The 24,675-nt window shown below is 35.6% G+C and overlaps 1 protein-coding gene across 1 annotated transcript in view; it reads left to right on the top strand.

Annotated features, from left to right (window-relative positions):
• The first annotated feature begins 12,538 nt into the window (after window positions 1–12,538).
• Window positions 12,539–24,675, top strand: part of LOC145671874 (uncharacterized) — a 244,654-nt gene continuing 232,517 nt past the window's right edge. Inside the window, exon 1 of the mRNA XM_081741105.1 lies at window positions 12,539–12,977. The gene's annotated coding sequence lies outside the window, so the exon portion shown is untranslated. The remainder of the gene's footprint in view (window positions 12,978–24,675) is intronic.

Here is a 24,675-nt window from a genome sequence, read left to right on the forward strand (position 1 = left end):
GCTTTCACTCATAATATAAATTTTTACGCTATTTGTGGGTTTCGTACCCGTGGTGGTGGATAATAGTGTTTTTCTTAGGACGTTGGCATTGAATTTTACCGAAATTTAACGGCTTATTATAGTCGTAACGATTTCGACCTTCTAAAGTGAACTTGCACCGAGGAATCCACCACCTATTTAAAAAAAAAAAAAAACATTTTTGAAAGTGTTACTTATAAATTCAGAAAAAAAAATACAGTGAATATATATGTTAGAATCAGAATCTAAACAGCGTTAATGAGATCCTTGACCTCGAAAACATGGGAAGCTATATATTACACTCCAACATGCACCTCTTTTTGTTACTCGTCCATTTTGATCACCAGCTTTGCTTGTATGGGGTTTGATTCACTTCCGTTTGTCGGTTTGCAATTCGAAAGTCACAAATTGATTTTTTGATCCTGAAAATCTAGGAAATGATTTATCGCACGACAGTGTTTTATATCAATGATGTATATATATATATATATATATATATATATATATATATATATATATATATATATATATATATATATATATATTCGAACTCGAACAGAGTTCAGGAATAGATAAAGTTCGTTATTGCACTTCATTACTCTGGCGCCATTTGTTTGACCTTACTTTGTATCTTGCAAACAGGTTTTACTTTTGTCAGCCTTAGAATTAGCCCGAAAAATTAATATTGAGGACGCAATAGTAAAGACATCAAATAATGCCATAAATCTGTAGGTCTATTTATTATTTATGAATTCTGTAACAGGGCTGTAACTGTTTTACAAACAATATATTGTCCTGGCAAATATTACAGTGTAGGAATCCGAGAGTATGAAGACTCCTGGGAGATATTAGGTACATATAGCATTTCATTTTATGCAGAAGTAAGTAAAATGATCTAAATTGAATTTAAGTTGTTCAATAAAATTGCAAAAAAACTGATTCGTTCACATTTTTGAAACCCGAGAGGTCGCAAAGTGTTCCTTTCGGAGAAAAATGTTCCGGGGCACACTCAGTATTCGGAGGGGCACTTATTATTTTCACAGGGAACTATTCTATTTATCATTATACTATAGACTATTATTTTGGATCTCCTCAGGGAGTACTCTCAAAGCTGCGGAGGGGAAGTGCCCGTCCCCCAAAATATAATGTCTGGCAGAAACATGTTGATCAAGAGGGCATGGTTTGAGCTAGATGGAACGCCTACTTACTAGAGACCTGCACGGGCCGGGCCTGGCCCGCGGGCCGACACTGATTTCTCTTCAGGTCGGGCCGGGCTGGGGCCGATCAATTGCAATTCTTTAATAATTATTGACTTTCGTTAAACGATAATTGGAATAAAGCCAAACGTTGAAGAAGTGTGTCCGTGAAAAAATGTTACAAAGGATGCAATAGCTATTTACAGTTTTTGTTGCTTAGCGACTCCACTTTCACTATAGAGGATTGCAGGCATTATGCGGTAAATTGAGCTCTGACCTTTACCTTCACTGAACTCAAAATATAACAAGAAGGGGTGGGAATGTTTTGCCTGTCACTAAACAATATTACTATCTTCACTTTATGCTAAAAATCAATTAAGTTAGAATTTTGTTATAGGGAATGGAGTTTTTGTTCTCTCGATGACAGGCAAAGTTCTAGGAGGCAATGGTACCATTCGGGAGGCAAGCGTCAGGTTGTGAACCAGAGTTTAGAAAATGTTTCTGAGGGTTAGGTCAAATTTAGTACGAAATTTTGAGAAAGATTGGAGCTCGAGCTAATTTTTTAAAAAATTTATCGGGCCGGGGTCGGGCCAAAAACTTTTAAAATTTATCGGGCCTGGGCCAAGAATTTTAAAAAACCTATCGGGCCGGGCCCGGGCCGAAAATCTCCAAAACTTTTCGGGCCCGGGCTGGGCCGGGCCTAGGTACGTTCGGGCCGGATTGGGCTCGGGCCGAAAAATTCGGCCCGTGCAGGTCTCTACTACTTACTTTGCCACTTCGGTTCAAGAATATCGCAATGAGATATTTACAAAACGCTGGATTTGCCGCGAATCGCCTTCTTGCCCCCTTTAGTTGGCTGGCCACCTCGAAGCAAGGACATGGGATTCATCAAGAATATTTTTGCAGCAGAACGTTATGCTGCAATTTATAAATAGAAAGAAGCTGTGAGATGCTCCAGCAATGTTAAGTAGAATGCTCTAAAGAACCTGCGCCGTATTATTTTGTGTTTGGATCACAATGGTGCCATACTGGTGTATTGGACATTTACGGCCGTATGCAGAGTTGTTCTGACCCGTGATAAGTGCCGTACTAAAGAATTCCTTATGTTATTACAAATGTTATGTTATTACAAATGTTTCCTGCAGGAATCAGGCCTCTAGTATGACGTTAATCATTCGAAAAACGACTATGCAGAAGGCGGTTAGGTATTAAAGCAACAGATGTCCATTACGCAAATCTATAGTTAAAATTGAAGTTTTTATAATTTGTATCTTTTGTACTTCAAACGGGTGACAGGACTTAGAGCACACTCTGTAGAATAGGGATCGCTACATTTTCCAATACTACATTGAAAGCTGAACTGTCCAAAAACGATTTGTTTTCGAGAAACGAGAAACACAAACCATTTGAAAAACAAAATACTACATAATCCTCTTTGGAAGGTCGAAAAGAATTTAAAAACAAAACCAAACTTTGAACAGTGCAAGGTCAAAACTTTAACATATGAAATAGGTCAAATCTTCATGAAAACGAAAGAGAAATATATGGAGTTGGCAAATAGTAGTCTTTTCTCCCTACGTATTTGGTACCATAAACAAAACAAAAGAAATGTATCATTAGAGAAAGAGAAGATTTACTCCTGGGGTGAAATTGAAATGAAATCTTTCAGATTAACGCTCCACGATTATACCCTTTAGGGTAAGGGAGGCGATGATTTAGAAAAGTGAATGATGATGGGAGAATGGGTATAATTAGAATGTGCAGGGAAACTGGAGTACCACGCGAAAACCCACGGACATGATGTGCAGCACAAACTTATTTTGACTGGGATCGAAATAGGTACACCACTCAGCAGGGGTAAACGCTCTACCTTTGAGCCACCGTGTTCTCTCCTTGGCTGAAATTGAGTAGATCTTATTGCGGTGATGCGACTTGTTTAAATAGTAATGACTATTTGAAAATAGTTTCAGCTACTTCCAGGGGCAGCTCTAGGATATTTTATATCCTAGGCGAAAAGCATGTCTGCGCCCCCATAATCTTCTCCTGCAAACCCAAATCAAAGTGAAGCCTTGTTTCCCGTGACATTTTCACTACATCATCACATTTTTTACCATTTGTTTAAGCATGAAATAAAATAAAACTTACTCCCAAAGCCTCTCTCTATAGTATTAATATCGCAGTGGACCTCTAAGTCGCGATGTAATGTATATCTCCGACATGCGCTTACTCATTTGAGTCCGTAAGTTTGTGCCATCATCAAGGCAGCGACCGCGACCTAAATCTTGACCTCGACCGCGAGGTATCTTCGGTATGTATTTATCCTTAGTTCTACTAATACGTCTTTCATGATTAAATTTAAAGAGCAACATAGATACCCACAATCCTTTGCAGACGAAGTTCTGAACAAATGAAGAGCGCTGCAGAGCTGCATTTCATGCAGCGCTGCAGAGAGAACCAGGGGCGGATCCAAATCGCCAGGGGCGGATCGGGGCCTTCGCCCCACCAGAAGAGGGAATTTTCTTATTTTTATATATATAAATAAAACCCATTCCAAAGTTTGGAGCCCTTAAAAGTAGCTGTATGACAACCCACCGCCCCCCAGAAGTCGGTCCTGAATCCGCCCCTGGACAGAACCAATGACAACACTAGCCACAGTGATGCTTCCACTGAATATCGATGTAAAAACAAACTCGGTTGTTTATCATCGCGACCACTAATTCGCCATCGCGGTCGAGCTGTAGGTCGCGATGTAGCGTACATCTCAGACATGCGCTTACCCATTTGAATCCATGTTTGTGTCAATATCGAGGTAGCGACCGCAACCTAAACCTTGACCTAGACCGCGAGATATCTTTGGTATGTCTTTACTTTAAATAATCTGTAAGCCAATTATTTTTCAAAAACTTTTTTTTTTTTTTTTGCTGTGGTATTTGGAATAAAATTTTACTAATATACCACAGGGCAACAGGAATTTAAAGTTTTATTGTTATTTAAATCGTATCGATCTTCATTGTAAATATAAAACAAAAGATGGTTAAGACAAAGCAAAGATTAAGTTTCTTAATTCATTTTTAGTTATTTGGAATTTGTGTAATTGTTCTGTCAAAGGTGAGTAGCTTCAAAAAAATGTCCATGTCAGTTGTTATTGGATTATATAAATTTGGTTGTTCTATGAAAGAAGGACCTTCGAATATTCAACAGTCTAGGGCGGAAAAGGTTGAAGAGGTGGGTATTTGGTGCTACACGGGTAGGAATGTGAAGGAATAGCCTAATTCTTGAAGTGGGGCTTCAGACGTTACATTTTCATTGACTACCTTAACTAGAAACTTTAGGTCAGTGACATTTCTGCGAGCATCTGGAGTTTGGATATTCAGATAATGCAGAAGATCTTCTTTAGTCATAGAATGAACGGTGGGAACACGGAAACGTACTATGACCTGATAGATATTGTCCCGCTCCATATAGGTGAGCAGTAATCGATCTTGGGTGATCCCACTTTTCATTAACTTCCTCTTCCTAAATGTGTAGGGCGCTGGCGCACGTACGTTTTGGCTAATGATGATAAACCGCATGTTGATAAGAAAAAAAAATGTCTGCCATTCCGCCCCTAAATATTTCCGCCCTAGGCAGCCACCTAGGTTGTCTATATGGACGAGCCGGCCCTGGCTACTTCTCTACACAAGACTTGTCGTTTTATGCTTTCTCTGATTGCGTAATTTGGTAATTATAAAAACATCTTTTTCGAGAAATACCATATCAGAAGATATGGAATTTCGAAAGCCGAAAAACGATACTTGCAACTTTTCGAAAAATAATATTTCCAAAAACAAAAAGTTATTATTATTATTATTATTATTATTATTTGCAAAAAGCTAACTTTGTTATAAACTAGAGGGATTTAATGAGCTATAAATAAATGAGTTTTGTTTACATCATGTGCAGTGGCGTATTTAGGGGGAGGGCTGCCGGGCTTAAGCCACCCCCGAAATCTTACTATAGTAAAGTATATGAAATATTTTGCAGAATTTTCACGTTTTTAGGCAAAGCCCCCCGAAAGTTAGCAAAGCCCCTCCCAAAACAAAATTGTAAATACGCCACTGATCATGTGTAACACATGTTGAAGTTATTTACGTAATCTTGAAGACAAAGGAGAATAAAGAAAACATCATGAAATAAAGTTTTTGCTGATCAACACCCATTAGCAATAAGGTGATCGCAACTGAAGGGAACTCCACAATGAAATTCGGATCACCATAATGCTTTGAATTTTTTTTAATGCTTTCTCCCCAAGAATCGTACTCGTTATACCGTGCACCAAAGGAGCATGTGTTAGCCACTAGACCAGCAGGGAGCAATTTACAAAAGAGAAGAATCTAGTAGGGAAGTTACGCCGCGCCTCCATTGCTTCCGAATGCGAATTGCGAATTCATGTGCTTCTACTTGATCCGAAGCTTTGGGATTGCGAATCAAGTTGCAATGTCTCTTTCAGAGATTCAATGTGAAATATTTTTCTTAAAAATTTATAACTTAAAGTCTTGAGAGCACGAAGAAGACGACTGTAGATAAATTACATATTTTTTATCAAGAAATGAGGAGAGAGAATTTAACTTATTACCTCAGCTAGAATAAAAAGTTGCGGTTCGTGTATTAATTAAACCTTCATGTTTTAAAGACAAAACAAAGAAAAATATACATATCTTTCACTCCAAGTTCCTTGCTTACATCTGCTCATAATTTCTTCACGACTGTCGTTTGTGATAATCAGGATGGGCTTGGTTCCACAATGGAACTTTATCAAAAACAATTTATTAAAGCATCAACATATATTTCCATTTTTATTTTTATTTTATTTTATTTTTTAACTCCGCACCTCGCAACGTCGTCTGTTTTCACACAAAACAAACTTTCTTCTCTTACGTGACGCTCAGTTCCTATGCAGACGATTCTTTAATCATAGTCATAATATATTGCATCCGTACATGGTTATACAACAAAATTTGACATATCAGTTATATATATATATATATATATATATATATATATATATATATATATATATATATATATATATATATATATATATATATATATATATACCAGTATACATAAACATACATACTATTATTACAATGGATTCTTATAGATTCACTAATTTAAATACTATACATTTAATTTTACGCATACGAATTATTTTGTACATATTCTTCAACCGAGTAAAAGCATTTGTCTATCAAGTACCTTTTAAGTTTGGATCTAAAGCTATTTTGAGAGACCTGATTTTTTATACAACATGGAAGTTGATTGTACAATAGAGTACCTTTGTGCGTAACTGATTTATTGTATATATTTATTCTATGTGCATTCAAGTGAATGTCATCTTTACTTCTTGTGGCTGTGATTGTCTATATTAACAATAAATTCACTACTATGTGTTTCAAATACATTAATATTTCGAACAAATACATTGAGGGAAGAATCATTATTTCAAGTTCCTTAAAATATTTCTGCAAGAAGAGTTCCATTCTACTCCTGAAGTACTCTTACCACCTTCTTTTGTAGCCTAAAGACAACAATACTTTTAGGTGCATTTCCCCAGAACATCAAGCCATATTTTATTATAGAATGGAAATTTGAGTAATATATACACTTAGTTGATTTTACATTAATCTTATGTGTTCTACAGGGTTTTCATAAAGTCTGGACGGATTTAATTCGCTCATAATTTACATAAAAATGCTCATATTGAAATAAAATAAAGTGCAAACGGTAGCGGAAGGATTAATTTTTTACCTGTAATCTGCACCAGCTCAGTTCATTCACCGCCACACCTCCAACTGGGCGCCATTTACGTCCACACATTCGCGTAGGCGGCGCTGGAATCCACTCACAGCGTTCCGCCGTGTTTGATCCGAAATGCCAGCCACAGACGCCCTGATTTTGTCCTTTAAGTTCTCCAAACCACTTGGCTTCTTTGCATAAACTTCCGTTTTCACATAACCCCAAAGCCAGAAGTCGCAGGGGGTAAAGTCGGGTGATCTTGGCGGCGGATGGAATTTGGTAAGAAACTGACCCTTGCTCTCCCTCTCCCTCTCTCAACGTGTTCAGAGTTGCCGCTTATCTAACAGTGTTGCCAAGTAGAAATTTAATCCTTCCGCTACCGTTTGCACTTTATTTGATTTCATTATGAGCATTTTTTATGAAAATTATAAGCAAATTAAATCCGTCCAGACTTTATGAAAACCCTGTATATGTGGTTCCCAGTTGAAATTATTAGATATTTTAACTCCAAGAAAGATATCAGTTTACATATTTATTCTTATTATTATATTGGCTTAATTACTTTTACCATTGTGAAAATTTAAGGCACATGTTTTATTTGCATTAATAATTGCAAATATTAATGCAAATATTTTATTAATTGCATTAATATTTTTATTCATTTTATTCAAACAATCGCATTCGGAAGCAACGGAGGCGCGGTCTTACAGTTAAAGGAGGAGAAACAAGAAATAATGATAATAACTTTGGGACTCTGGGTTATAGCTAAAAGAACAAACCTAAATATATTGGAATACAGAATAGTGACGTGGTCCTGTAATTCAGTTCTCTTACGGTCGACATAGAATAGAAGGGTACAATCTTTGTACAGTGAGAGTTGATCTTACACGATGGAAATTGCAGCTGCAGATCTAGAAGGTAAAACCTGGGGGTGGGGTAGGCAGACCCCAAACTATGATAGATAATTTATATTATGACTTTACGATAAAGTTTGGAAGATATATAAATGAAGACCACAGGGAAAAAGGAGGTAAGTCAAGAAATGATTGAAAGTGAGTTAACAGCAGAATAACGTAGCCCGAAAGGTGTAGTTTGCATTGATTAAAGGCCTCAGTAAGAAGATTAGTCACTAAGAAATTTAATGCTAAAGAGTTTGCCTACAGGGAAAGAAGTAAGTCAGTAGAAAACAGGGCAACTGTGTAAAATTATATTTAAAAAACTGACTTACCTCCTTTTTTTCCCTGCAGTCTTCAAATAATAGCTAAAATTATTTTTTCACTCAAAAAACTGGGGAAAGGCATAGGCTCCCGGCCCCGGGCTAGACTTGTCACCGGGAAATTGCATCCGCAAACTGCACCGTATTTAAGTTGCGGTCGTTGTTTGAAATCCACGTTAATAGTTAAGTTCATAAGAATTAAATATCGCCCTTTGTAATCTAGAGCACTTGATCTAGGTGTTTCATAACCACTAAATCACACCTACATTTCTTGTTATTTAACTGTAAGAACATATTCACCGAAGTAGAAAATAAATACCTTGCACAAATAACTTTGCATTAATAATGGAGAGTTTGTTGTTTGTAATTTCTCCAAAAATTAGTTGATTTCAACCAGAGACATACTCAGAGTACAAGGGCCCACCTGGAAAATGATGCTTAAGGGCATGATGAATACCGAGTTGGTCTGTAACCAGGACAGCCCTTTTAGAAATGAACCCTTAGCTGCGGACTTGAATGGCTAAACCCCCTCCCCGGTGTATGCGTATCTATAGTCAAGTATTATTTCGCTTTTTTAAATTTTCTACAGCCTTAAAATCTTTGCAATGAATCGTACATGTGCCTTCAAAGCAGCCACTGTTTATATTGAAACAATCTTAATATGATGCGATTCCATCTTCCAAATTATGAGGAATTTAATTTTGATGAGTGCAAATGTGTGAATAAATTATAATAAACTTAATTTTATCGCGTAAAATAATAGTCTATCTTTGTAGATTTGTTTACATGATATATAATGAAGAGCATTGAATAACCATCCAGTTATAGAGGTGGGAAAAAAGTAACATTTTGAAAACACAGGAAGTTCCGAGAACGGATTTAAAACATTTCTAATAAAGCACCCTGAGTTTGATAAGAAATATATTTTTGTTGACTGCTTGAACACTAGTTAATTAGAACATTACTACAATATATTACCATTACAGTCTAAAATATTTTTTCTACTAACGGCAGTTATGAATCACCCTCCCAAACTCAAGGAAGAAAAACAGAACGAACAGCACAAACTTTTGATGTAAAAAAAATTGCATACTTATTGACTACACAGAGGTAATAACGCTTTTGTCAGTCATGTTTTTGATGCATTTGGAATTCTTATAAAATACGTGAGTAATGAAGTCCATGTATCAGACCAACTTTTACAGCAGCATTTTTCTAAAGACAGACTTCCCAATTTTCATCGATAATTTCATCATTAGAGACTCTTTGCAGAACATCCCTTTCAATGGCCATAAGTATAAATGATATCAGAATATGATTTGACAAAGACGAACGCGTAGTTTAAGAAAACTGAATGCTCGCTCACACGATACTTGAGTAACTGAAAGAGTTATATAATCTTTCCGTAACCTGTTTGCTTTGGGGGCCCCTTCGTATTAAAGACCCATATGACCTGTGTAATCCATAAATGTCCCTAGGATGAATTATTCCACATAACATATTCATAAATACAATTAGAATTATATTGTTTTTAATATTATTATTAATACTAATATCGCGTGCCCTCAACCCCCCGCAATATTCGCAAATGGACCCCGTCAATATTCGTGCACTATTATTAGGTATACCGAATTAGAAACCCCATCTTGTTATCCCCCTCCTCTTTATCGACTCGATCTTTTTTTTTTTTAAACTATGATTGCATCACCAGTGGAAACCTCCTTCCACCCGAGTTTTGAAACAAGTAGGAAAGTAAATTAAAAATCATAAGTTAAAAAAGAAAGATTAGCAAGAAAGGAGTGATGCGTTTCCATTGGAATTCACTGTTTCCCGTATACTTTATATATACGATAAAAAGAAATTGTGCCAATCTAATACCCTGTTAATTCCCACAGTTTTGTAATGTCTTTGCTACTCCACAGTTTGTAATGTCTACTATACTGTATTCCATGAAAATACAGTATAGTAATGAAACCATGTTAAACATGAAGTTGGAAACGCGAGTTGTGGCGTTGGAAAAAAAAACGGGTCCTCTGAGCACAGCAGTGATGTTAGAAACCGGTCCCGTGGCCCGAAACCCAAGAATTCGAGCCCCACATGTTTGGGCTCAGATCCCTTCTATTCGATATCAAATATGTTGCGTTGTCCCTTACTGACATGTAACATCACAGTATTGTCTTGTAATGTTCGGTTGAATAACATGCAGGCTGGATACTAAAGGAATTTACTTTTGTGAGCAAAATACATGGAGAATATGGCATGAACATCCTTTGAAGACCGATTTCTTTAGTTTAAGACATCACCGGTGTGCTCAGGGGGAACCGACCCTTCGAAATGCAACCACCCACGTCCAGAAACTCCATGTTCCATTGGTGAATAGAAGGAACCCGATCTTATACTTTCGGCGACCGATATCTGGGGACATCAGGCTTCGTGTTTAAGACATCACCGCTGTGCTCAGGGGACCACGACCTTTTCATTGCCACTCCACACGTCCAAGAAGTACATATTTTATTGGCAAATAGAAGGGACCCAAGTTCGAATCTTCGGGGCCCGATTTCTGGGACTTCGGGCCCGCTTTCTGACATCATTCATTCATTTATTTCGTCTTTTTAGTCATACATATTGCACGATATTACGTGCGTATGAATAAGACTCGTCAAAGGTACAAATATATAAAATACGTAGTAATGACAAATACATACCGATTGAATTAAATTACTATGCTACATCTACGATATAAAAGCAGTACAAAACAATATATATTTCCAAAATTATCAATAGATAAATTCACTTACATATCTAAAAATTCATTTATAGAATACAAGCAGTGCTGCAACAGATATGTTTTTATTAGCATTTTGAACTCTCCTTTTTGTTTTGTTCTTCGAATATACTGAGGGAGTTTATTGTACAATATGGTACCCACGTACATTGGATTCCTTCCATATAACGTTGTGCAGTGCTGTTTGCTGGGGATTTTATCCTTGTGCAATGCTGTTTGCCTGGTATCATATTTATGTGATGATGGTGTGTTAAATAAGTCAATGACAAAGAACAGCGGTCGAAATATGTAAAGAGAGGGTAAAGGCAAAATTTTAAATTCCTTAAATATTGGTCTACATGTGTCGTTTATTTTGGCTCCTGCTATAGTTCTTAAAAACCTTTTTTGAATCACGAACAAAATATTACTTTGTAGAGAATTTCTCCAGAAGATTATGCCACATATAAGTAAAGACTGAAGGAGCCCAAAACAATTTACGAATCGTGTCTAGTTGTAAAACATGTTTGATTGGTTTCAATGCATAGAGCATTTTAATGAGTTTTTGGGCCAGTGAAAATATGTGAGTTTTTCAGGAGAGATTGTGATTCAGCCGGAGTCCCAAAAATTTGGTTGAGTTTGAGTACATTTTTTTAATGATTATTTAACATTATATCAATTTCTACGCACTACTTATTTTGAATGTGATGGAAATTTAGAGCTGTAGATTTGTGTGTGTTTAATTTTAGTTTGTTTTGAGCAAACCAGTTTTTTAAACTACGAGTTGTCTCGTCAATTTTATCGCAGACAATATCATAGTTTGTTTATGTTATTGTTAGGCTTGTGTCATCTGTGTACGCTGGAGGGATCATTATTAATCGTCAAAACTCGCGTCCAACAACTCCATGCCTAACACGGTTTTCTTATCGTAGGAGAATAGAATCAGGCCCATGCTCTTTATGTGTTATCGATTGCACATCACACTCTTGAATAAATAAACTATGGATGAGATTACATTTACGAGTTAATAACTTAGATGTATTTTTGAGACTTATTTTTTATTGTCTTATTGATTTTTGAACAAACAAGAATACGGGTTGGGAAGTGACCCTTCCCCTAGTTTCCCCTTCGCTTGCACAACGGGTCCTTTAATTACACCACTGGTTACTATGAACTAGAAGAGAGTTTTGAATTAGTTATAACTAATCGAGCAATATCTTAAGTGATTTTGCAGAGGGCAGGGCCTACCAGGAAATTTCCAGGTATTCGGGCGGCCCAGTCCGCCTTTGATTTCGACGAATGAATACTGCAAATAATATTATGCCCTGAATTCTTACTTCAGGAGGAACCATACTTCAGGAGGAAGAATCAAATGCACACTAGTACAATTTTATTATTGTCACAGAAATGAAGTTTACAAGAAACATTTTTGCATTTTGAATGATTTATGCTATGTCTGTTCATAATATAAATTATAATTTTATTATTTTCTGACTTTTGTACTCTTTCTAGTTCACTTGTTTTAAGTGGTTTTTACTTTGTATTCGCAAACTATGTAGCTTGGTATTTTGTAACTCCCGGATGCATGACGTTCACCGGAAGTAAGGCTAAGAAAGTTTCGCTGGGAAAGGGACGGTTATTTCGCGATAAGCTTAGTATAGCATGATTCACTATTAATATATTTATTAGATCGTTTATGAATTGAAGTAGGAAAATATTGTTTCAAAAGACTATAAAATACAATCGATTAATAGCGAGAAACTGCGTTAGAATTGAAATCATACCTAGGTACTCTGTCCACATGACGCCATTTGTTTGACCTTACTTTGTCCTCTAATCATAATCCTGAAATTCAAAAAAACAAATTCATAATTATTATATTGATTACATTGTTTCGTATTTTGTGTGAATTTATGATTTGAGAATGAACAGTTTTAAGGAGCAATTGCACAGAGTTCGAGATAAAATTGCGACCATCTAGTGGAAGTGGCTGGCTACGCCTAATCATGTAAGCCGTAATATATAAGAAGCCCACCTAAGCTTTATGTGCAATGTTCGATTTCATGAGGGATGTCATTTGTAGTATTACGAGTGCAACTATAATTCATTTATTTTTTTTAAAAAAATACCTTTACATGCTAGTACTATGCTCGAGAAATGTAAGCTATTTATTTGGAATCTAACATTGCTCATGAACTTAGTATCGTGTGTTTTGTGCATGTGGATATGTTTATAGATGTAGAATTTTGTGTGTATATTAACGTGTCGTATAATTAGCTTACTGTTAACGTGTAAAGGCACATGGAAAGCTAATAGGTTTCAGTTTAAATTATTTTTTAAAACTTTCCAGGTAGTTTTAAGTATCTGGGTGCTACCATATGATACAGTAATTCGTCCAAATGCAGAATTTGTTATCATACATGTGGATTTCTTTCCTTTTCTTAATCAATGCCAGTGTTCTATTTTCGTGGCAAATATATTTTAGGCATGTTTTTGGAATTGAGGGGCCAGTACCTTTTACTTAAAACTTCTATATTTTCTGTATATTTGATGGTTTAGGTTAGATTAGGGCGTTTGGGTTTGGGGACCGGAATTCTTTGCTTAAAATTCGTCCTTTCTTCTCATGTTTTGGTATGTTATACCTGATTTTGGCATCCCAGTCCCACATTATCTCTATTTTATCGTGTACATAAATATACCGTGACTTTACATAGATTATTTACATAAAGTTAACGGCTTAAGTTTAGAGTTACCCCTCCGCTTTTTATAAAAATCAGGAAAATTTACATGAGAAATGAGGTAAGAAATGATAATTTGAAGTTTTTATTTGATGTTAAGGAATGTAAGTTCGGCAGGAGAGTTATGTTTAATACGAGAAAAGATACTTAAAGTACTATTTGCTGGATGCGGAAGGTTTCAGCAGCATGGTAGTTGTAAAATATGGCGAACAGGTGTAACCGGTGCGCAAAAATAATGAAGAAAACCTTTTAAATTTTTGTGAAGCACACGGAGTAATGAAATTAAGTGAAATGTAACAATTTTTAATACTTTAAGCACTGTTTTTTCTATGTTGCAAAGTCCAAGGGCACCTTCAGACTGGAGGGGCAACTCTAAACTTAAGCCAAGTTAACTCTTAATTCTTTAAGAACTGAGCGAAGGGAGGCGAGTAATAGAGGTAGATATCGAAGGTGTAGGGACATTTCTTATTTGTGGCCCCTATTTGTTTAAATACCTTCAAGAACAAGATTAAAACATCAGGCAATCAGTTCTCTGCAGTGGATGTTTTTAATAGTCAGGTTCAGTTTACAGAAAAGTACTTTTAGCAGTCGATTATCTAATGAATTGCCTAAACTGAAATCTTTCCTCTCGGACAATCTATGTATATGGAATTGTGGGCGTTAGTGCTGTATCGCCAGACCAATTTGAAAATCGAAAAAAAAAAAAAGTACGAAAATGTACTGCATTCCGTTATAAAAGTAATAGGAGGAGGAGGAGGAACGGGTTGGAAGCCCCACAGGAGTTTGTTGGGCTCTGTTCTCGACATGAAATAGGCAAATTAAAGACTTGCCCGAGTTTTTCTGAGCATTTTACAATCTATAAATCCATATAGAATAACGAGTGTACCTTTCCGCGAATTAGTCTATCCGCCACCACATACAGTGCCTCTTACAAGATCAAAAACAACCATTTTCTTAACTTTTACTATTCACCCTCATCTGACTTACTTATTCTTCCTCACAGACTTAAATGAATTCTCCAATTCACCTGGTAAATTTCCTAAAATTGGTCCGGCGATACAGCACTTAACCCGAATTATGTGCTGTAGTTTACCAGTGAAAGATATCATATTAACGAAATTCACGATACATTGCTTTGATACATAAGTACATTAGATTTTACTCAAATTTTATGATCGAATATTCTTTTATGATCCGGATGTGGTATCCTTCCGGGAAGGAATTCATTTTGCATCCATGAGGGACCCTCAGGGAGCACAGGCAGGCGTGTGATCGTTATTCGTAATGACAGTGGTTTGAAGCAATGTGAATCAGCAAGACGGGGAGGGAGGAACTTTTGTAAAGTTTGCATAAGAAATTGAATTTGAATATTTGTAACCCGAATAATTGTGTATCTTATGTTTGACATGCGTAAAATGCGAGAATACATACTACAGAATGTAAGGTCATAAGAACTCCATGATGCGCTACTCAAATATGAGACAAAATTTGATACAGGTCCAGAATAAGTCCGTCAACGATTCCCTAAGGTGTTCTAGACTGTTGTTAACATGGTGCATGTGGACATAACAGACCAATTTGTGCAAGGTGGCAACTAAAAGCGAGAATGTTGTCTGACCGAGGCAAGGCAGGAGTGCGCTTCCGTTGGGACCAGGCGCGTTAGCGACGGAGGGTATGCGCATAAGCGAGGATAGTACAAAAATTGTTTCATATTGCATAAAACCGCATAAGTTAGAACTCTTGTAGTGGGTTTCACACTAGTGACTGTACACTTCTAAAAAGTACAGGTTTCCTGCATCGTTCGGAAATACTCAGCCATTGGTATTTTGTATGATACTGTGTCGTATTGGATATGCACTCGCTCATTTTATGTCAAGTATATCCCTTGTTTTGCTTTGACAGTATGAAAGGTACAGTTGTAAACAAAATACTGGTTTCCGAAATAGTACTGAAATGCGCCGACAGTGGAAATTAATTACCATTTTTTATGACTTTTGTGTACCACTACGCAAAATTGGAGACGGTGATGATAAGTAAATGAGATGGTGGAGTGAATAAAGTGAGAGGAAACGAGAGAACTCCGAGAAAACCCACGTACACAGTGTTTGTCCACTGCAGAGTTCACTTTGCGACATGATGTAAAAGCATAGGAAGACATTGTACAAAGTGAGAAGATAAGTGTCACAAAGCTGTATTTTGATGGGATATGTACTGTTTTCCCACTATTTTCGTTTATGTGTATACCCATTGTCGCCGATCGGCCTGCTCCCTACTGACGCGCTACCGTGCGGACTTCCTTGCTTTCTACCTTCCGAGACTTGTTTAGATAACATTCGTGTGTTTTTAGTGGCCATTTAGCACAAGTTGGTTCGTCTTTTATGCACTGTAAAGTCAGTCAACCTGCACCTATTAATGCGATCCCTCAAAAAATCACTTTCTAGCAGGGTTGGCAAAAACCATTATTTTTATTGAAAAAACCAAAAAACAGGTTTTTTTTTGGTTTAAACAAGGTTTTTTTGGTTTAAACCAGGGTTATTTGGTTTAAATAATTTGCTCTATATATTCATATGATATATGGACAGAAATAAGTTTGTTTCGCCTTGGTGTTGTTATGCAACAGCCGGGTTATGCTGGAAGGGGTCTCATAAGCTTAAAGCGGAATAAAAACTGCTTCTCGAGTTACATCCGAGAGAAATTGTCCTCCATTTGAACTCGGAACCAGGACTAATTGGCCACAAATGCGATACGTCTGCCGACTAGCTCACGAAGGAATCCTGATAAACATACGTTGTACTCATCTTTACATGCTTCTTAATATAGCTGTCAAGAGTCATTTCAGAAGGACAAAAAGATAAACAGTTGCACAAGTGAAACCATTATATTGAATTGCATATGGACAATTTCAAAATACTACGGAGTACAGAAGAACTAATTTAATTCAAGTTAGTTGACAACGACTTTTATTGGTCCAAATTAAAGAAATACAACGACTTAATTTGCATATCACAAAGATACGAATTATTTGAGTCCACTTTAGCTAAGACTCATTTATACATAAATAGATACCGAAGATACTTCTCATTTCACTAAATGCCTGTCGTGGGGTCTGTATGACCCTCCCCCCCACACACAAAGTACGGCATTTCGATGTATTTTATCAATAGTAAACATTGAAACAAAACAATATTTAGAATTTTTCTTTGATTGCAATTACATAACAATAATAACTACAAAAAAATCACAAAACAAACATTTTTAAACTTATATATAAAAAAGTTGCTTTTGTAGTATAATCTTTTTGAGTAATGAATGGGGAATTTAGGTCTGAATATAATACGAATAATATACGGGAGTGAAACGTGATAACCCACAAATGTGTGTTCATTAAGATTTTACAAACACTTACACTTTTACGAATATTTTCGTTTTTTGGTTTAAACCAGCCAACCCTGGTTTCTAGGGCAGTAAGATCCTGCTAAGAGAAATCAGTATTCCATCAATGTAAGCATGACTCCTAAAATGGAAGAAAACGAGATTTTAATATGAGATTGTCAGTTTCTAAGAACCGAATAAGAGCCATTCCATGTCAAATCAACACACTTTAAATAAAAATTTTACCGCACCGCACCATTTTAGATTTTGTTAAAATTTGGTATAGTTATAGTGGGTGCTGAGACTAAGGAAAATACCAAATTTCAATGTTTTATCTCAAACAGTTTCTGAAATATGGGGATGTAAAATTTGCAAATACTAGCCAAAAAAACGTGAACAGACTTTCTTTAAATCGCTCTAGGAACTGCAATAGTTGAGCTAGAGAGCTGGAAAAGGTGTTGTTTTGCAGCATTTCGTATGCTCTTTCCAGTGATATACAACACAACATAGGTTCTAATAAAAAAATTTTTCAAAATACGAATTAAAATTTTGTTTTAAATTTTTTCCAAAAAGTACATAATTTAAAATTTTCAAAATATTTCCATAAATACTTGGTACTGTTTTAAATCAAATGGCAAAGTATAAATATGGGATGATGATGGGTTCACTGTTAAAAAAAATATTTCTGACACCTGTTTTCCACTAATAGCCTATATTTGGACCAAACATATCTTCAACAAATAAGAATTTAATTAAAACATACAGACAGGTAAATAACAATATATATGAAATATCAAAATATCATCTTAAAATGAAACCAATCAGCACATGCTATAATTAAATTAAGTTGATCAAGTTTAATTTTATACTAATAGCCTATAAATTGGTAAAACAAAATGTTGAACATTGGACCTATAAATACAAATTGAAATAAGGTATGATAAAAGTGTAAGTATTGATGTAATACTTCTAATCCAACCAGATTACTCAAAATGTACATTGCTATGTCAGTTTATTTGCGCAGTCAATCATTTCAGCATTTGGAAATTGAAGTTAAACCAAGTGTATTGACGTTTCACATAATGCCATTGCTTAAACTTATGGCTGTCTTTTATTACTATATCAACCTTACTGGCTTTCTCATTTGTAATATTCGTATAATTTGTGATTTTTCAGAAAATTATAGTATAGTTCTACAGGATGAAGCTCAGAGTTACCACTGGACAAGCCAACAGGCTACTATACATCCCTTTGTTATATATTACAAAGAGGAAGACAAAATTGAACATGTGAGCTTTGTCATTGTTTCTGATTGCCTAGAGCACAATACTATTGCTGTGTACACCTTTCAAAAGAAGCTAATTTCATATCTAAAACAAATTTCAGACACTTCCAAAAAAGATTTACTATTTTTCAGACGGTTCTGCTGCTCAATACAAAAATAAGAAAAACTTTCTGAACCTTTGCCTTCATGAGGAAGACTTCAACATCAAAGCCGAGTGGCACTTTTCAGCCACAGCACATGGGAAGGGGCCTTGCGACGGAGTACGGGGTTCCGTGAGGAGACTGACAACTCGTGCAAGTTTGCAAAGGCCATACCACAACCAGATCCAAACCCCACGAGATCTATTTGAGTGGGCAGTAGATAACATAACAAACATAGATTTTGCCTATTCCACTCAAGAAGATTATGTTGCTTCGGAAATGTTCTTAAAAAGCCGGCTTGAAGCAGCGTTAACAAAGGAACACAGCAATTTCATGCATTCATTCCCAAAACTAGATTAAAATTATTAGTGAAACACTTTTCAGATGATGTGCAAGGTTGGGAGAGGGAGATAACTACATAGCCGAACAAACTGAAGCTACAAGACATATCAGGCTACGTTACCACTGTGTATGACAACAACTGGTGGCTTGGGTACATTTTAGACAAAAATGAAGAACTTGATGAAGTGAAAATAACTTTTTTTCATCCGTGTGGACCAGCTACATCATTCTTCTACCCAACACACGCGGACGTCCTGTGGGTGTCAGTTGTGGATATTCTCACATATTCCGTTTACTCTGATTGGGAGAACATACACTCTTGTTGAAAGTGATGTAAACCAAACCCAATTGGCTTTTTCAAAATATAATCTGTAAAGGTCCGAGATTTTTTTTTTTTTGGAAACTGCTTTCAATTCAAAATTTCCTCAGGTTAATTATTGTTACTTTATATTTTATATATAGTTGTTTAAAAATTAGCGTTAGTACCTATTATGTTAAATTCTTATTTGTTGAAGATATGTTTGGTCCAAATACCCAAATATAGGCTATTAGTGGAAAACAGGTGACAGAAATATTTTTTTTTTTAACGATGAACCCATCATCATCCCATATTTATACTTTGCCATTTGATTTAAAACAGTACCAAGTATTTATGGAAATATTTTGAAAATTTTAAATTATGTACTTTTTGGAAAAAAAAAATAAATCAAAATTTTAATTCGTATTTTGAAAAAAAAAAATTTATTAGAACCTATGTTGTGTTGTATATCACTGGAAAGAGCATACGAAATGCTGCAAAACGACACCTTTTCCAGCTCTCTAGCTCAACTATTACAGTTCCTAGAGCGATTTAAAGAAAGTATGTTCACGCTTTTTTGGCTAGTATTTGCAAATTTTACATCCCCATATTTCAAAAACTGTTTGAGATAAAACATTGAAATTTGGTATTTTCCTTAGTCTCAGCACCCACTATAACTATACCAAATTTTAACAAAATCTAAAATGGTGAGGTAAATTGGGTGTGTTGATTTGACATGGAATGGCTCATAACAATTCCCTAGCATTCAAAGCAGAATGATAATTTGTTCCTGAACAGTACATTATTTGTCATGTCTACAATATGCTGGCTCAATAAAATTGACTCTTTAGTGTATCTGCTTTGCATTTGCCAAGCGAAATTGTTAGCTTTTTCTAACATTTGATCTCATTAATAAAGTCTAGTCGTGTAAGTACTTGTTACTTTATTTTTAAAAAATTATGAAAATTATTGTATAAATTTAAGTGTCAATTGGAAGCAAGTAGCATGAAATGATGTAGAAAAGAAGCTCCATTGTGAAACACTACGTTGTGTATTTTGTATGAAACACTACGTAAGGTCTCCGCGATCATGGAACGGTGTGCCGCTATGTTGAAAATTTGATTCACTTGAACTGTGCCGTAACTAAGGTTTGTAGAATTTACAAGTGAAATTATTACTTACCAAATTATTACTTAGAGTAATAACTAAGGAGGAATTTGTTTCTGCAGGTGATATACACATAACTAATAGGGTCATGCAAATGTAAAGTTTGGTAATGAAACGCTACACACAGTGTGTAAAGTTTATCCTATTATATGCTTTTTCTCAGTGATCTTTAGATAACAGTAACATATTTGGCTACATGTCATTCTATACGCTCTAACTCAACTGTACTCGCTCGCATGCCTTTGCTCCCTCGTGATTTATTCTGTCGGTGGTTTGCAAAGCGCATACCTGTAAGCACTAACATAGAAAGTAATGGGACAAGAATTTCAGGCCATGAAGAAAGGGCTTTTATTTTTTGTAGTAAAACCATTGCTCATTAGTAGTTTATTGTTTTCCTGTCCCAATATTGTGAACGTAAAGATAGAAAGTTGTTAATAGAATAACTCTTGAAGACAATAGAATATGATATCTGTAAGTAATAATAATAATATACGAAAGAAATTGCGCTCATTATGGTGGCATCCCGATTGCAGAGAAAGAAAAATAAACAGTCACCTTTAATACCTTGCCAATCTTTAGTGTACGATAATTTAATTCTTTGTAACGGACTACTTGGTACAACGAAAATATGTTACTGAAAATTACTCACAACAATCTTTGATGTGATCGAGGTATGAACCAAAACATTAAAATTAACATACTAGAGTTAGAAGGAATTCAGGTAATAGTTTAACCTTCAGAGAATATGTGCATATTGGGTTCAGTTTTTATTTTAAGATAAGTTTCTTCTTTAGTATTTCTGGAAATTGTGTTTGTTGAACTATTGAGTAATAATATTTAAATAGAGAACAAAACTGAAATTTAAGTAATGGTACAGGTGTGATACGAAAAGAAGAGAGACTAATTCCAGGTGCTGAACTGCTAAATTATTACGAAAGTGTGCACTAGGACATAACACGCGTAGTATAACTGATGTTCCTTTATATTACTATAGTCTGCGTCGCCCGAATTGGTGTGTGGCATCAGCCAATAAGTTCGCGGTGCGCTGTCACTAAAACTTTCAGGGAGGAATCTGATCACTCATAATTGTCCACAAATACGAATAAAATCAATTATGAATGATTAGATTCCTCCCTGAGGGTTTAGTAACAATGCACTGCGAGCTTACTGGCAGGAGCCATACGCCAATTCGAGTGACGCGGACTATAGTGTTCCGTTCGGTTAAGCTAAGATCTGGAAGCTAAACTAGCATGATTAAAGACTTCAGTTCTCAATAAACCTTGAATAATGTAGCAGGTTTCCACGGGAACAGGATAAAGAGAACTGTTGATGTGAAATACGGCCTAGTGTCTAATATTTTGTCTGTTAAATGTTAGCTGCACGTCTAATATAGTGCATTTTATTTATTGCTGTCTTCTAATTTCTAGCAGCAACCTGAGAAGGTTTAACGCTCTGGATAGTGTAGTGGATACGTCGTCCGCAATTAGAGTTGTAATGCGGGTGGTGTATACACAAGTTTTGAATTTGGTACCACTGGATTTGAATCTCGATGACGTAAATAAACTCCCAAGGTTTTTCAAGACAATTTCACTCTGCAATTTAGTAGTAGGGTTGTTGCAATAGGCACAATAAAAAAACTAACATTTATATTTTTAAACATATTTTAGAGAATATTTTTTCTTTTAAAAGCTACTTCTCCTAAAAAATTCTCTGCCATTCTACAGATGTTCGAAACTTTTTAGGTGTAGAACCTCAAACGTTTTCATAAACATTTTCCATGTACACTGCAATTTGCATGGATGAGACAGGATTTTGCGAAATGGTACCACAAAAGGTAAAGTGGGTCTTACGTTTTTTCGTTCTCTGGATACCCGATACTTATTTGTAGGACCTTGAAATTTTGTATTAGTATTTTCTGTATCTCTTTTCCAAAGGAATAGAAAGTTTTACGGAATGTGTCCTTTAAGCAGGAAAAAGGTTGCCTTGATTTTTTCGTCTACCAGGTCCCCGAAACTGTCGGGCGTAAAAACTTGAAATTTTCGTCATATTTTCGTATTGAACCCGAGGTTAAGGATAATACGAGAATAGTTTTACAAAATTCAGTCCTCAAGGGAAGAAAACTGTTAGGACCTTTTCATTGCCATTTACCAGATTTCCGAAACAGTTGGGCGTAGGTATTTAAAATTTACATGTGTTCATCATACCCTAGATCAAACATGTCAAAATTCGTGGCGTGCGGCTAATTTTTCTGCTGCTCTCGATTCACTTCCAAGAAAATAATAATAATAAAGAATTTACGATGTGAACAGTTTTCATGATTTATGAAAAGGAACAACTCGCCACCGAGATACATTCAACTTTCTTTGTTCTGAAAATCGCTAGTGCGAGTATCATGTCTCCAGACATCCGAAAGCTGGTTGCAGAAAAAATAAGCAGTAGGTATTCGCCTATGTGCAAATTTCTTTGTGCTTCTACTTTTCTAAAGAACCACACTATTAAAATTTATGCATTTTCTTATTTAAAAAAGAGAGAGAGAAAAAAAAATCTGAACTATTGTACACCGATAATTGTTTCGCCCATTTAAGATACTGAGTTTTAGATGCTTACTCAATACTATAAGTAAGAGATTTTCTTAAATGCAGCATTTTAGAAAATAAAAAGCTTGTAAGACATTTTCTCATTCTAGGAGGATGAAATGTTGTACAAATATTTTCTGTATATTCTAAAAGTTTTATGTTATTTACTCAGAGTTGTAGCATTTTGATTAAAAGGTTCTCAATTATTAATACAAATTCATTTTTGAAACGCTCAGCATACAATCTCAAAATTTGTAAGCAATAGCAATGTACTGACTTGTTAAATATGGATATATCATGCAAGAAATTGATTTGGGGAAGTTTCGAGACAGAAAATTTAAGAGTGGCTTTTGGAGAATTCATTTTGAGGGATCGGGTATGTGATTTTGGAATTAGTTTCCACGAAACGCGGAAAAACTTGCTATTTTCGTTGGAAGAAAGTAATTTAACCTGGTAATTTCGTTGCAAGAAGTAATTCAGGAACAGTGAATTCATATAAATCATTCCACGCTAATTATACTGAATTTACTCTACAGGGAACAACATTGAAATATCAATTGGTAGTATATTTTTGTCCTAGTAACACGTTCACCAGTAATATAAACACAACCAATGCTCCATCCCATTGGGTAATGAGCTTTCTGACAACTCGAAGCTGCTGATTATATATGATATTGAAAAGACACAGAATGCGTTGGAGAACCATTATGTACGTGTCTAAAAGCTAAGTACATGATTAACCAGTAACTTATCTGAGAAAACACACATTTCATTGATTATAAGCATTGCTACAATTAAATATGTTTCTGCAACCTGTTACTGTGGAATTCGAGTGTAGTGGGTAATTAGATCTGAGACTCAAGTGAGTTTTAAGAAAAGTTAAAGCACGTTAAGTATGTTCCATCATCGGCTTTATTTTTGGACATTCAAATTTACTGCATATTTAGTGGTTTTCCCACCAATTGGAATGGTTTTTGTTCTGAAATGGCTGTTAGTCTACGGCATAATTGCGGGACATAAAACTGACGTCTCACGGGTATGTCCTGTATGTTGGAAGAGGACTGGTTATAAATGTAAATATATAATTGTAAAAGAATTGATGGTACAATAATATGAGATAAAACTGAGGAACTCTGGAAAAGTATATAATTTAGCTCACAACATGTCCTGGGATTGATGCAGTAAGCTAGTGGATCCTCTTAAAATTACTACAATTACTGCAGCACATATGTATAAAAATGCAAGGTCTTATTTCTTGTTAGCGGAATCATGGCAGATTATAATATTTAATGTGATTCTGGTGAGATCGAGTCTTGATTTGGTTCAAAAATTTTCGTGATAATTGGCAGCTTTGGTATTTTAACTTAAAAATTTCTGAAATATTACATCCATTCATCCGAGATGCATTTCCCTACTGCATATCGAGACTGATTTCGGCTACCACTGGATTGTAATCTGCCAAGTGAGTTTTGTGGTGGACAAATACCGTGTGCGTGGGTTTTCTCGGGATTCTCCCGTTTCCTCCCACTTTCTTCATTCCATCATTTCATTCATTTCTCATTATCGCCGTCTCCTTTAGCCTAGCCGGCATAACCATGGGACGTAAAACTGAAAGATTCATTTTTATTTCATTTACTGGATTGTGATCTAACGAAATATCCACACAGGGAGAGTAGTGATTTCCATTGTATAATAATATAGACATTTTCTACTTTCGACAGATGAAAATAATCTGTTGGTTACCGTATTTCCTTTAAATTCTAATGCGCGAATTGATTTATAAGTTTT

Source organism: Thermobia domestica, chromosome 2 (assembly GCF_964235325.1).
Source record: "Thermobia domestica chromosome 2, izTheDome1.hap1.1, whole genome shotgun sequence".
NCBI lineage: Eukaryota > Metazoa > Arthropoda > Insecta > Zygentoma > Lepismatidae > Thermobia > Thermobia domestica.